This window comes from Theropithecus gelada, chromosome 18, assembly GCF_003255815.1.
Source record: "Theropithecus gelada isolate Dixy chromosome 18, Tgel_1.0, whole genome shotgun sequence".
NCBI lineage: Eukaryota > Metazoa > Chordata > Mammalia > Primates > Cercopithecidae > Theropithecus > Theropithecus gelada.
The window spans coordinates 51,624,279-51,637,600 of record NC_037686.1 but is presented as its reverse complement, the minus strand read 5'-3'; the positions used below and the strand labels follow the sequence as shown (position 1 = coordinate 51,637,600).

The window sequence follows — 13,322 nt, the reverse complement described above, 5'->3', positions numbered from 1 at the left end:
TCTTTCTAGCACCAATGTCAAATAATTAACGCAATACCAAGACAGGTTCTAGCATAAATGTCAAATAATTAATGCGACACCAAGACAGGCACTGGGTTTATAACAGAAGAACAGGGCTGGACCCAGCTCTGACACTCACTAGCTCTGGGGCCCTCAGGAAGTGAGAGGATCTCTTGGATCTGTTCCTTCTGCAGTGGAGGCAAACAGCCAGGGAGAGAAGGAAAGGAAAGAGGGAACAGGAGAGAGCAAGAGAAGAGAAAGGAATGAAGCAAACAGCAGTCAGTCGGAAGGGAAGAAGGTAGCAGCTGACTTCAGGCAACTTTCAGTGGAAGAATTCACCTAGCCAATTTAGATGTGTGTTCCTTGACAGACTCTGTTCTTCAGTATTTACTGTGTTATTATCCTTCCTTCAAATCTGTTTTAGTGATCCCTGACATGTTGTCTCCTTCCACATCTTACTGAAGCACTTGATATTTTTTTTTTCTTGTACAATCTAGAAAACATCACACATTCCTAATAAAAGTAACTATTCCAGGGTCAAGAGAGAATTTCTACTTAGTGAGAATATACATGCCTGAGAAAACTCATATACACCACAAATCTATCAACAGCTAAGACACTCAGCATATTAACTCACTCTGGGGACACATCCAAACACTGTGAAGAATTTCGTTAGGAAAAACTACTGTTGAAGGCAAAATCAACGCTTAGAGTTCGATGGGAGCTGAAGAATAAATGGGTTCGATGGGAGCTGAAGAATAAATCTGCTTCTATTCACACCTGTCTCAGTTAATACCAAGCTGAAGAAGTCACACGTGCTTTTCTCTCGATGGCTTAGCCTAGAGAAAACCCTCTGCGACCACTCTTCTCTCAGAGGGGCGCCTGCGGAAACAGGGGGGGAGTAACAAATCCCCAGCACCAAACTACCACCAATGCGAAAAGTACACAGGATATAAAACATTAACATCTCCAAAGGGATACTGAAGTACAAATATCTATGAGAAGTCAGACCCAGTAGGAAAGTCTGTGATTATGATTTTGTTTTTTAAATGAAATTGAACATTTAAACTGCAAAATGTGGGGAATGAAAAAGCCATCTGTCAGGCACTATATCCATAAAAGAATCCACCCACTTACAAATAATCCCTGAATGTCACCACTCTTATTTCTGTCCATCATCCTGGTGTCGTAAATGGAATACTCACAATAAAACTGCCATTAGCAGAGTATTCCTGTGATCTGTCTTTACCAACCATGTTGATCTAAAGTTGGAGGTCACTGTTATTAGAAAACTCAAGACACCACCCCCTACCCCACCAGGGTTGAAAGGGCCTGAAAAGAAGATTTTTAACTGATGCAAAGCTTGGGCTCAGGCTCTGGAAGTCCCCATGGTAGCGGGGCTCTGCCCTAGTCCCTCCACCTTTTCTTTCGAGCTTCACAGGATTTATGTCATTTGCCCTCTCTTTATGACTTTGGTGAGCAAAAGACTTTATACAGTTACACACTGTTCATCCCAGAGGGCAGTCGGTTCAGGAACAAAAAGAAGATAAGAGATAATTCAAATACTCAGTGGGTGGGAGGCCCAGAACATACAACCACAAGAATGAGGAAAGGTCGCCACGTGAAACCAAACTTGAGTGGTCGGCAGTGTGACTGTCTGATATTCTCAGGAACCCTGGGAAGGTTAATATGGCTCTTCTCACCTTTTTCTGCTGTTATACATACAGGAACCTCCTGATTTATAAACCCGTGCACAGCGGCCATACTGAATCACTGAGTTAATGCTAAACTTGTTGCTCCACACCACCCCTATCTTTTCCTATCTGCCCAGCTAAAGCAGAGTTAAGGTCTAGAAGGCCCCCCAGAGAGGAACTCCCATGCCTGCAAACCCCACAACGGGTTGAGAAGCAACTCCTTCTCCACAGTGATCCAGACTCACCCTGTCCCCATCCCTCTACTGCATCTAAGGTTTACACTCTTCTCTTGGGGGATGGGGGGAAGCCCAGAGTGAGGCAGTGGCACGTGGTAAGAGGTCAGAGTGAACTGATGGTAGTTTTAAAAAGTGAGTCAGCCATCCTAGTTCACCTGCAGGAAGGCCGACTATAAGCTGAAAATGCATAATGGGCGTTTTTGAGCGCAGTGGCCACCTGAAAGCGCATCGTGTCATCTGAAACCCGAGATCACTGTGGCGGGAGGACTCCCTGTCTGAGGTTGTATAACTAATGGAATGGATACCACTCCCTGTAACTTCACACTTCTTTTTTGGTTTATACGAATGTTTTTCATACCCACAATCACATTGTCCTATTACCCTTTCCCTTCCCACATTCTGGAAGGCAAGAGCAAGAGTTCCATTCCACTTGGAGGGGAAAAAAAATGTATAACTCCCACTTCATTTCTCAGTTATATTGAATACAAAGAGGAATGTTTATGCCTGAAAGTTTTCTTCACTTTCCACCCCAATTCCTAAGTACTACTGTCTTAAAAATAGATTCTTTTGCTTAAAAACATTACAAAAATAAATCTCAGTCCTCTTTTAAAAGATAAAATAGAACGATCTCATTTTAGCTTCCCTTTCCCTCAACAGTTTGATTTTCAAACAGAATTAGCTTTAGTTATTTTAACAATGTCTTTCACTTATGCCCTATAAAATACATCTCCCTTCAAAGGCAGTAATAGTCTTTTATTTATTTATTTATTTATTTATTTATTTTTTCCAAGACGGAGTCTTGCTTTGTCACCCAGGCTGGAGTGCAGTGGCGCAATCTCTGCTCACTGCAACCTCCGCCTCGCCTCCCGGGTTCAAGCAATTCTCCTGTTTCAGCCTCCCGAGTAGCCGGGATTACAGGCGCCTGCCACCACATCTGGCTAATTTTTGTATTTTTAGTAGAGACAGGGTTTCACCACGTTGGCCAGGCTGGTCTCGAACTCCTGAACTCGTGATCTGCCCGCTGTGGCCTCCCAGAGTGCTGGGATTACAGGCATGAGCCACCGCGCCCAGCCAATTGTCGTTTAATTTAAAAGTAAACCCTATATAAATGACCTACAATTCACTAACAAGCATTTGTGCTTAATGTATAATGTTCTTTCACCCGAAGACATCAACAATATCTGAGGGAATTAGACCTGTTTACAAAAAAGGAAATTCAAAGAACTCAGGTCTGTCACATGATCACTTTATTTTCTCCTATGACACAGAGACAAAACATTTCCTTTCCTACCCAAAGCCTCTGAGAATTATAAAAAGCTATTTCATCTTTGTTGGCAGAAGTCAAAAGTTATGAAGTCAAAAGAAAAACGTAAGAAAAACCTATTCACCCCTTAATCATACTTCTCATACTTTGTAACAAAATTCTTCTTCACAATAAAAAAAATTGTTGGTTTCCCAATTTCCAATTAGAGAATGTCAATATTAAACGCACAGGCACAGCCTAACCATTGAATCCCAACTTTAAATAATTCTGAAACAGGAAGACACATGCCTAAATCCAGCCAAGGTCTGCCTCCTCTGACCTGTGAAAACACTGGTTCCCCATTTAATAGAGAAACTAACATTTCCCCTAATGAAAATCAATAGCCTCTAAATCATAACAGTCCTACTTAGAGAAAAACAAATCAAAGTCTACTGACCATCTTGACAGTATTATAAAGGCTTCCCATAAAACAACCGTAATAATACAAGGTCTGCTTTAGGATTCCCAGTCCCTATTTTCTAGCACTATCTGGCCACTGAGACCTTCACTGTGTCTTTTTTGTATTCCATTGAATTTTTTTAAAATAATTATTTTACACACACACACACACACACACACACTTTTTTTTTTCCTTTCCCTTTCTTTTAGGATGGGGTCTCACTATGTTGTCCAGACTGGTCTCGAACTCCTGAGCTGAAACAATCCTCCTGCCTCAGCCTCCCAAAGTGCCAGGACTACAGATGTGAGCCACTGTGCCTGACCCAAAAAAAAAAACTCAATAAATGAATGGATCTAGCATGTTTTCATCTTTCCTATCTTTCCTTCAAATATAAAATGTTCTTATAACACATGTTTATATTATATAATGTTTCAAATTTAATTTCCTCCTCTTAGAAAATCTAGCTAGTATCCCCAGTTTTTATACATCTTCAAGAAACAGGGGTTTGACTTCTCTTGGCCGCCTACATTCAAATTCTTGCTCTTCCCATTATCCCATTATGCTAACCTTAGCTCTGCCTCCATCACCAATCTCTTATATCTTTAGAATTTCCAAGGCTCTGCACATTGTATCTCTTCCACCAAAGAAAAGAAAAAAAAAACCCTTCTCTCCTCTCTTCCAACTGACCTTCTGCTGCTTTTATCCCACTTCAATCTCGACTGCGTATCAGGGAAATCTATTTTCTCACTGCATTTCCATTCCAAACACCACGTCGGTTCAGCTACACAGGCTGACCTCATGGTTCTTCACTCTTCCTAAACCAGCTGGGGACAGAGGTCAGTTTGGGGGCCAAGTTTTTCTAAAAATCTGATTAGCCACACCTCTGGAGCAGTTGCCATGGTTCACTGCCTCTCTCTAGGAAGTACAGGCAGGGGTGGGAGAGACTGGGCCCCAAAAATGGCAGATTCTTGGATTTCAAAAAAATAGCATACACGCAGACACACACGTGAAAAAGTGTGGAAAAGCAAAATAAGCAATTATGAAAAAATCTATGGAATCTCTTAATTACTTGCCATCTGAAGATCCCATGCCAGTGACAAAATGCCAAAGAAAAGTTTCATTTTATCATTTAGCCTTCACGCTAGTCAGACCCTGATTAAGTCGAGACAGCCAGCCCAGAGCACCTTGCAGGTCTAAAGGTTCCTCTCCGGCCACAGGGAAGAAAGCTGACACAATGGGACACCAACAACTCGCCTGGACCCTCTGACCCGTCAGCACTGCTGGGCACCCTGATCACACTCTGCCCACTCTCAGCAGAAGAGCTTCATTTTCTAAGCAGCCTACACCGGGTAACACACAGTGTACAAGTACAGTTTATACGCACAAAGAACAGAATGCATGTTTTGTTAATTCTGCGTGAGTTAACAAGAAATTAGCAAATATAGTTGCTATTATCCAAAATAGATATTTACTGGTTTCCTTAAACCTGATGATACCAATCATGGATATACAAATACTTTGCTCAAGGTGGTATGTTTTCTTCTTCAGTTAACACTCGATATTCCTGATCTGAAATTCAAACTGCTTCTGGAAATATCAACACAGGAGTCACTTACTAATGCCACGAACCAGGGCATGACCTTGGGAAAGAGAAGAGTGAAGTCAGCCCCAGCCCTTTGCTGCAGTTATTCCACACTTCTCCCTCAAGGTTATAAAAGTAGGCTCCCCGCCCCCATCCATTCCCCCCTCGCACATCAGGAGCAACTAAGGGGAAGTCCCTGTCCCTACAAACCTCAGCCTTCTCTGAAAGCTCAACCTCCCCCACTCAGCCTACTTCTCACATCACAGCTCTCTAAGGAAGCTCGCTCCCCAACTCCACGCTCTCCTGAGTCAAAACGAAAGCGCAGCTACAGTGAGAGCTCCTCTGCTTTTTTCCAGAGAGAAGCTCCAGGGAAATTCAGGGCTTGCCTGTGGCCCTCCACAGCAGGTCCTCAGCGCCATTCAGCACTGCAATTTTGTTTTTCCTTATTAACTCCCGTACTGCCAAGAGACAGAGACTGCTTCTTTTCTTTTCTTTAACACAGGACCTGGATCTTCTGCCCAGGCTGGAGTGCAGTGCCATGATCACAGCTCACTGCAGCCTTGAACTCCTAGGCTCGAGTGATCCTTACACGCACCGCCACATTCAGTTAATTCTTATTTGTTGCAGAAATGGGGTCTCGCTCTCACTCAGACTGGTCTCAGACTGGCCTCAAGTGATCCTCCAGCCTCGCCTCCCAAATGCTGGGATTACAGGTTTGAGCCACTCTGCCTGGCCTAAGGCTGTGGCCTGCAGATGTTACTAATCTCTCTCCCTCTTCTAAACTCCATCCCCTTTTCTTTCTGAGGTTAAGTTAAAAAGTCATAGTCACCAGTCAAGAGGTCTCCCACGGCTTCCTTCCTTCAAATCTTGCCTGTACCTTCACTGCTGGCTTTGCCAAGCCGATCCTCCACAGTGAGCCTGGTCTGTCCCTTCTATTTTGGGTCATTCCTATCCCATCTGCCTAGAGGCATAAAGAGACGGCCCCCAGCCTTACCCTGGAACCCTTGGTGCTCTGTCCTCTTGCCACGCAGCCTTCACAGCTCAAGTTCTCTAGTACTGGGACATATCCTGCTCCTCCCAGTATCTTCCCCAGCCCTCTGACAATCCACTCTCTTGAAACCACCATTGAAATCCAGGCAGGGCTGGGCGTGGTGGCTCATGACTGTGATTCCAACACTTTGGGAGGCCAAGGCAAGATGATTGGTTGAGCCCAGTAAGTCGAGGCTATAGTGAGCTACAATCACGCCACTGCAATCTAGCCTAGGCAACAGAGTTTAAGACCCTGTCTCTTAAATTAAAAAATAAAAATAAAAAAGCCAGGCTGAAGGAGAGAATGTTGGGGATCATAGAATAGTTCTATATCACAAATGTGGTAATGGAGACATGTTTCTGTGCATCTGTCAAACCCTCGAGAATTTCAGGCCGGGCGTGGTGGTTCATGCCTGTAATCCCAGCACTTTGGGAGGCTGAGGCGGGTGGATCACTTAAGACTAGGAGTTGGAGACCAGCCTGGCCGACATGATGAAACCCCCTCTCTACTACAAATACAAAAATTAGCTGGGCGTGGTGGTGCACACCTGTAATCCCAGCTACTCGGGAGGCTAAAGCAGAGAGCCGCTTGAACCTGGGAGGCAGAGGTTGCAGTGAGCTGAGATCACGCCACTGTACTCCAGCCTGGGTGACAAAGCAAGGCTCTTTCTCAAAAAAAAAAAAAAAAAAAAAAACTAGAGAATTTCACTGTGTAAATATTAAATTTAAAAATAAAAACCAGGAATGGGAGAGGGCGTCCAAAATTAAGACCAACTGTAACAAGAACCTAAATGTATTACAAATGAATAACATTACTACACTGAAGGGTGCAGGGAAGAAAAAACTAACCTAAACAACTCGGAAAACAGAATTCTGACTGTACGCTGTAAGGCTAATGAAAAAGGACTGTGCACAAACACCGTCCTCCAGTAAAAAAAAAAACTGCTGAAATCTAGTTAGTAGTAGTGTACGAATGATAATTTTTAGTTTTCACAAGTGTGTTAGAATTACACAAGATGTGAGCTTTAAGCAAAGTTGGGTAAATGGGTACTTAGAAATTCTCTGTCCTATTTTTGCAACATTTCTTTTTTTTTTTTTCTTTTTTGTAGAGAGAGGGTCTCGCTATGTTGTCTAGGCTGGTTACTCCTGGGCTCCAGTGATCCTTCTACCTTGGCCTCCCAAAGCACAGGGATTACAGACGTGAGCCACTGTACCTAGCCAAAACTTTAAGTTAAAATTACTTCGACATAAAAGTTAAAAAGGGAAAACCCAGGCTATGTGACATAATACAAAGGAGACAGCTTTGGAGATGAAATCCTTGCTGTCCTATTTACTACTATTAGCTAGTGACCTCAGGTGGCCATGGCACCTCCCCGAGTGTCCCTTCCTCCTAGGTCCAAAGGAAGGTGCATGCCATCGCTGAACAGTGTAGTCTCACAGCAAGAAAACACTCCAGAAACAATCCATTCCCAATCCATGTTCCCGCGCGCCTGTTTTTGGTGCCAATCGCCTTTCATGTTGCCCGTGACCTTACTGCAGAATTTCATTTTCTGGTCATCCTTTCCTCTCATGGACCCCACAGCATTGCCTCAAGCTCACTTGGCTTTTCCTGACTCACTGGCTTTTCCTCTTCTCCCCTTTCATGAGTCCCTTCAGACTCTTTTTTGTTATCCACCTTTGTTCAAAGGCAACCTCACCAACTCCCAAGGTCAGAACAGTCAGAACAAACAGGTTTCTACCTTTAGCCCTAATTCTGCCTTAAGAGTCGTCTTTCCATTGTTGGGATGATATTCTGCTTGGCTCTCCCCACACTAGGTCAAACTTAAAACTAAAGCCCTCATATTCCCTCCCATGTTCCTCTAAATCCTGTGTTTTGTCAATGACCTTCACCTTCTCTAGGAAAACATTAAAAATCTTCAGGCAGGGCGGGCGCAGTGGCTCATGCCTGTAATCCCAACACTTTGGGAGGCTGAGGTGGGCGGATCACTTGAGGTCGGGAGTTCGAGACCAGCCTGGCCAACATGGAGAAACCCCGTCTCTACTAAAAATACAAAATTAGCCAGGCATAGTAGTGCACACCTGTAATCCCAGCTACTCAGGAGGCTGACACAGGAGAATTGCTTGAACCCAGGAGGCAGAGGTTGTGGTGAGCCAAGATCGCACCATTGCACTCCAGCCTGGGCGACAAGAGCAGAACTCCACCTCCAAAAAAAACATCTTCAGGCAGCATTTCATAAACCATAAAACACAGATACTAGTTCTGTAGGATATTATTAGGTCTTTCACAAAGACAAGACTGAAATGCACATAGCAAATGCTGGATTTTCCTAAGTTAAACAGATTTCTTTCAGGCAAGACCCACTATTATGCTAATGAGCATTACAAATCTCCAAAATCAGTGATGCCAATAGCCACCAATTTTGATCTATCTGCAGGTCATTTTTTCTGATCCACAAATACAAATGCCAAAATGATTGCCCAAAAGGCTACAAAAACTTTTGTTGTTGCAAGTTATGCATTAGTTACTTTTATTGCATCTTGTCCCCCAACTTCATAAGCTAATGTCATTATTAGCTAATATCAAAGGCAACACAAAGATGCCTTATTGTACTTTACTTTTCATATTATTTGAATGTTTACTTTTTCTCCTATGTTTTGCTAGTTACCAATCAATGAATGATGAATGAATGGATGCAGAGAGCTGATGAATTTCCTGTTTCTTTCTTTCTTCAGCTGTATGAAACAACTTACCGATCCACACTCTCATCATTTATTAATAAGCAAGAGCATACAAAGCCTATCCATACAGTTCCCTGACTCACTGGCTTTTCCTCTTCTATGTCCATAGACAAACCTTCATGAAGAAAAAGAGCATTTAACATCCCAGGTACACAACACACAAACAGTAAGTGGGAGAGCACAATACCCCTGGCAACATGATTCCATTCCAGCACCAGCGTTCCCTTTGTTCCTGGCTTTGTGTCCAAAAATTTTCCACTTAAAAAAATGAGGATAACAGCATACGCTCAACCCCAGGGATATGGAAAGGGGCTACTGATATTTAGAGGGAGCCTTGTCATAATTAAACACACAGCACAAAACAGCGTAACATTCAAACAATGAGTGACCAGTGGTCAGAGAATGTCAAAGAATATTCCTACCCTTTTCATTTCAGTATCACAGATAAGAGACCTACAACCAGGCAGGGGACCTATTTGGCCAGAATCACATTTGGGAGAACAGTCTGTGGTGATCTTATTTATTAACCTTCCTAGTCAGACTGCAGCTTTCAGCAAAAGAAGGAAAGAAGCTAAGTGGGCATCATCCTCACGGGGAAGGGCTGGTGCCAGAAGTCTTGTGGGGAGCTCAGGGGCTCACCTTGTCAAAAACAGAACTCACTGGTTGGGAGTGAGCCCTGGCAAAGATCAGAATTAGAGGCTGAGGCACAAATGACCAATCTACCAGGTCAGAACCTGGGAGGCAGACGGAAGAGATGCTGACTGGAAGCACAGCTGCCTGATCATCCTCTCCTGAACCCTCCTGGTCTTTGCAGCCCCCAAATGACAACAAAATTATGAATACACACAGACACAACACTTCACTGTGTATAAAACTTCTCAGCCGAAATCAGGCCACTGCACCCCGGCCTGGGCAACAGAGCGAGACTCCATCTAAAAAAAAAAAACTCATAAGCAGCAGCAGCCTTAATGGTCATATCTGAAAGGACCCCTGCTTCTCTGCGTCCTGCAAAACATGAGGCTGTCTCCTCTGTAGACAGGTGGAGGAGGAGGTGAGTCCTGTGAGCCATCTTTTCCGGGTCTCAGGAACCTCACAAGTGAGTTTTCCCAAGGGCGCCCCAAGAATTATATAGAAATGCAAAACTCTGAGATTTGGGTCTTTGTTAAAATTTAACTTTAATAAGTTTTTAATTATCTCACTATGGTTCATAAATCTGTAAAGTTCCTGGATGCTGTAACAAAAGACAAATCACAGTCCCAAAACACCATCAACCCAAATTCAACCTTTACAGCCAGATTCCTATGTAGTATTAATACTGGAATTCAGATCACAAAAAGAAGCAGCCAATTTCTCATTCGAGTAATAATAATTTTGTATTAGCTTGGTCTTCTAAAAATCTGACAGCTGTAAAAATCAGAGCTGGACAATCTATGGCAAAATTAGATAGGAAAAAGAAGAAAGTGAGGTTATGGGAGAAGGTGAACCCAGCACCGGTGCAGGTGTCTGACAACAACCAAAAGTGAGGAAGACAAGCTGCCGGAGCTGCATTTCCCACACCACTCTCCACTGAACAAAGAGACAACCTGCCGGAGCTGCATTTCCCACACCACTCTCCACTGAACGAAGAGACAAGCTGCCCGGAGCTGCACTTCCCACACCACTCTCCACTGAACGAAGCCAGAGCTCCACAGAAAAATGACTGATGTAGGATTGGGCGGGAAATGCACCTACCAATGAATCTCATAGTGTCAGAAAGTAAGAAAGAGCTGAATGCCCCCCGCCTCCAAAAAAAAAAAAACAAAAAAACTACACTGATGGGGCGTGTCAAAGGCACATAGAAGCCCATAGAAAACTGGAACAATCGCCGGGCGCGGTGGCTCAAGCCTGTAATCCCAGCACTTTGGGAGGCCGAGGCGGGTGGATCACGAGGTCAGGAGATCGAGACCATCCTGGCTAACATGGTGAAACCCCGTCTCTACTAAAAATACAAAAAACTAGCCGGGCGAGGTGGCGGCGCCTGTAGTCCCAGCTACTCGGAGGCTGAGGCGGGAGAATGGCGTGAACCCGGGAGGTGGAGCTTGCAGTGAGCCGAGATCGCGCCACCGCACTCCAGCCTGGGCGACAGAGCGAGACTCCGTCTCAAAAAAAAAAAAAAAAAAAAAAAAAAAAAAAAAAAAAAAAAAAAAAAAGAAAACTGGAACAATCTGAGCAACAAAATAAAGTGGTGTTGTGTAACAACCCAAAATATTAAATAAATACCCATGAACGCATACTGATATAAATGATGGAATAACTAATCGGGATATACAAACCATCCTCTGTGCAGAAGTTCCAAAGTCATTTATGTAGATGCCCCACCCTTATGCAGTGAAGAACAACTCCCCGCCCCTTCAATGACTTTCTTCCGAGGACAGTAAGGAAAGCGGAGAAAAAAGCAACTTTACCGTGGAGAAAGAAACCTGACGAACACAACCTCAGCCAGGTGGTCAAGGTCAGCAACAACTGCTGTAAGTCACACGGACAGTATGTCCCCGGGCTGTCATGAGAACGGCACACTGCCCTGAGACCTTCTTCCCAGAAACACACTACCCCAGCCTGACCACAGGAGACACATCAGACAAATCCCAACGGTGGGACCTCCTACAACATCCCTGACCAGTATTCCTTACAACTGTCAATGTCATCGAAAACAAAGGAAGTCTGAGAAATGGTCATGGCCAAGTGAAGTCTGAAGACAAAATGTAATGTGATATCCTAGATGGACTCCTGGAACAGAAAAAGGACAATAGGTAAAAACTAAGGAAATCCCAAAAAGGCAGACTTTAGTTGTTGTTGGTTAGTTGATTTTTTTTTTTTTTTTTTAAGTAAGATAGAAATAGTAAATAGTTAAGACAACTGGCCAGGCATGGTGGCTCATACCTATAATCCCAGCACGTTGGGAGGCCAAGAGTTCACAAGTTTGAGACCGGCCTGGACAACATGGCAAAACTCCATGTCTACAAAAAATACAAAATTTAGATGGGCGTGGTGGGGCGCACCTGTAGTCCCAGCTACTCCGGAGGCTGAGGTGGAAGGATGGCTTGAGCCCTGGAGGCAGAGGCTACAGTGAGCATGTTTGTGCCATTGTACATCAGCCTGGGCGACAGAGCCAGACCTTGTCTCAAAAAAAAAAAAGAAAAAAAAGAAAAAGGAGAACCTGGGAGTGTGAAAATACAGAGGAGAGCTGGGATGAGAGGTTGTATACTATAATCCTTTTACTTCCAAAGAATATTGGCGAAAAGCAACCTAAAAAAAGAAGTCATTCCTAAAGGGTTTCACAGCTCTGGGTATGTAGATATTGGCTTTCCATTTTATCCTCTCATCAGTAAACTGCCTCAAGGTCAGTGACTAATCAAAATGATGCAGCAACTTTTAAACCATAGGTTATTAGAAACACAATTTTCAGGCTGGACGTGGTGGCTCATGCCTGTAGTCCTAGAACTTTCAGAGGCCAAGGCAGGTAGATCACTTGAGACCAGGAGTTCAAGACCAGACTGGTCAACACGGTAAAACCCTGTCTATACTAAAAATACAAAAATTGGGCGGCCATGGTGTCACGCACCTGTAATCCCAGCTACTTGGGAGGCTGAGGCACGAGAACTGCTGGAACCCTAGAGTCGGAAGTTGCAGTGCGCCAATTGTCATGCCACTACACTCCAGCCTGGGTGACAGAGCAACACTCAGTCTCAAAAAAAAAAAAAAAGAAATAGAATTTCAAAAGTTTGCATTCTCTATGCTTTCAGCACACAAAATCATTGAGATGATCTTCCACGACTACAGCCAGTCTCAGTCTGGCCAGAGATGATAAATGATTTATTTGGTAGATCTTTTTGGCCAATGGTAGGCAACACAACAATTGGATCACTGATCGCTTAATATATGAAATAACAGCTTATTCAAAAAAAAAAAATAGGTCCCTCCTAAGAATTTGGTTATCAGGGTCACAAAGAAAGAAACATTTCTACTCTCGCTCCATCCTTCAGGTATCTTCTAACAATGCCAGCCCTTCCTTCTGCAACAGCAATATAACTAGGTTTTCAATTCTAAAAATTAATACCCATAAATAGGAACTACCGCTTCCCTTTAAAATATAGCCAGGTGTATGTTTAACTTTTTTTAATCATGGTAAAACACACAAAACATAAAATTTACCATCTTAACCATACACTTTTTTTTTTTTTTTTGAGAGAAGATCTCGCTAGGTTGCCTAGGCTAGCATGCGTGATCTCGGCTCACTGCAGCCTCCCCCTCCCAGGCTCAAGCCATTCCTCTCACCTCGGCCTCCAAAGCAGCTGGGAAT

The 13,322-nt window shown here is 43.6% G+C and overlaps 1 protein-coding gene across 20 annotated transcripts in view; it reads right to left on the bottom strand.

Annotated features, from left to right (window-relative positions):
• ZNF532 (zinc finger protein 532) overlaps positions 1 to 13,322 on the bottom strand; it is a 129,171-nt gene that overhangs the window by 70,586 nt on the left and 45,263 nt on the right. The gene's annotated exons all lie outside the window — the stretch shown is intronic.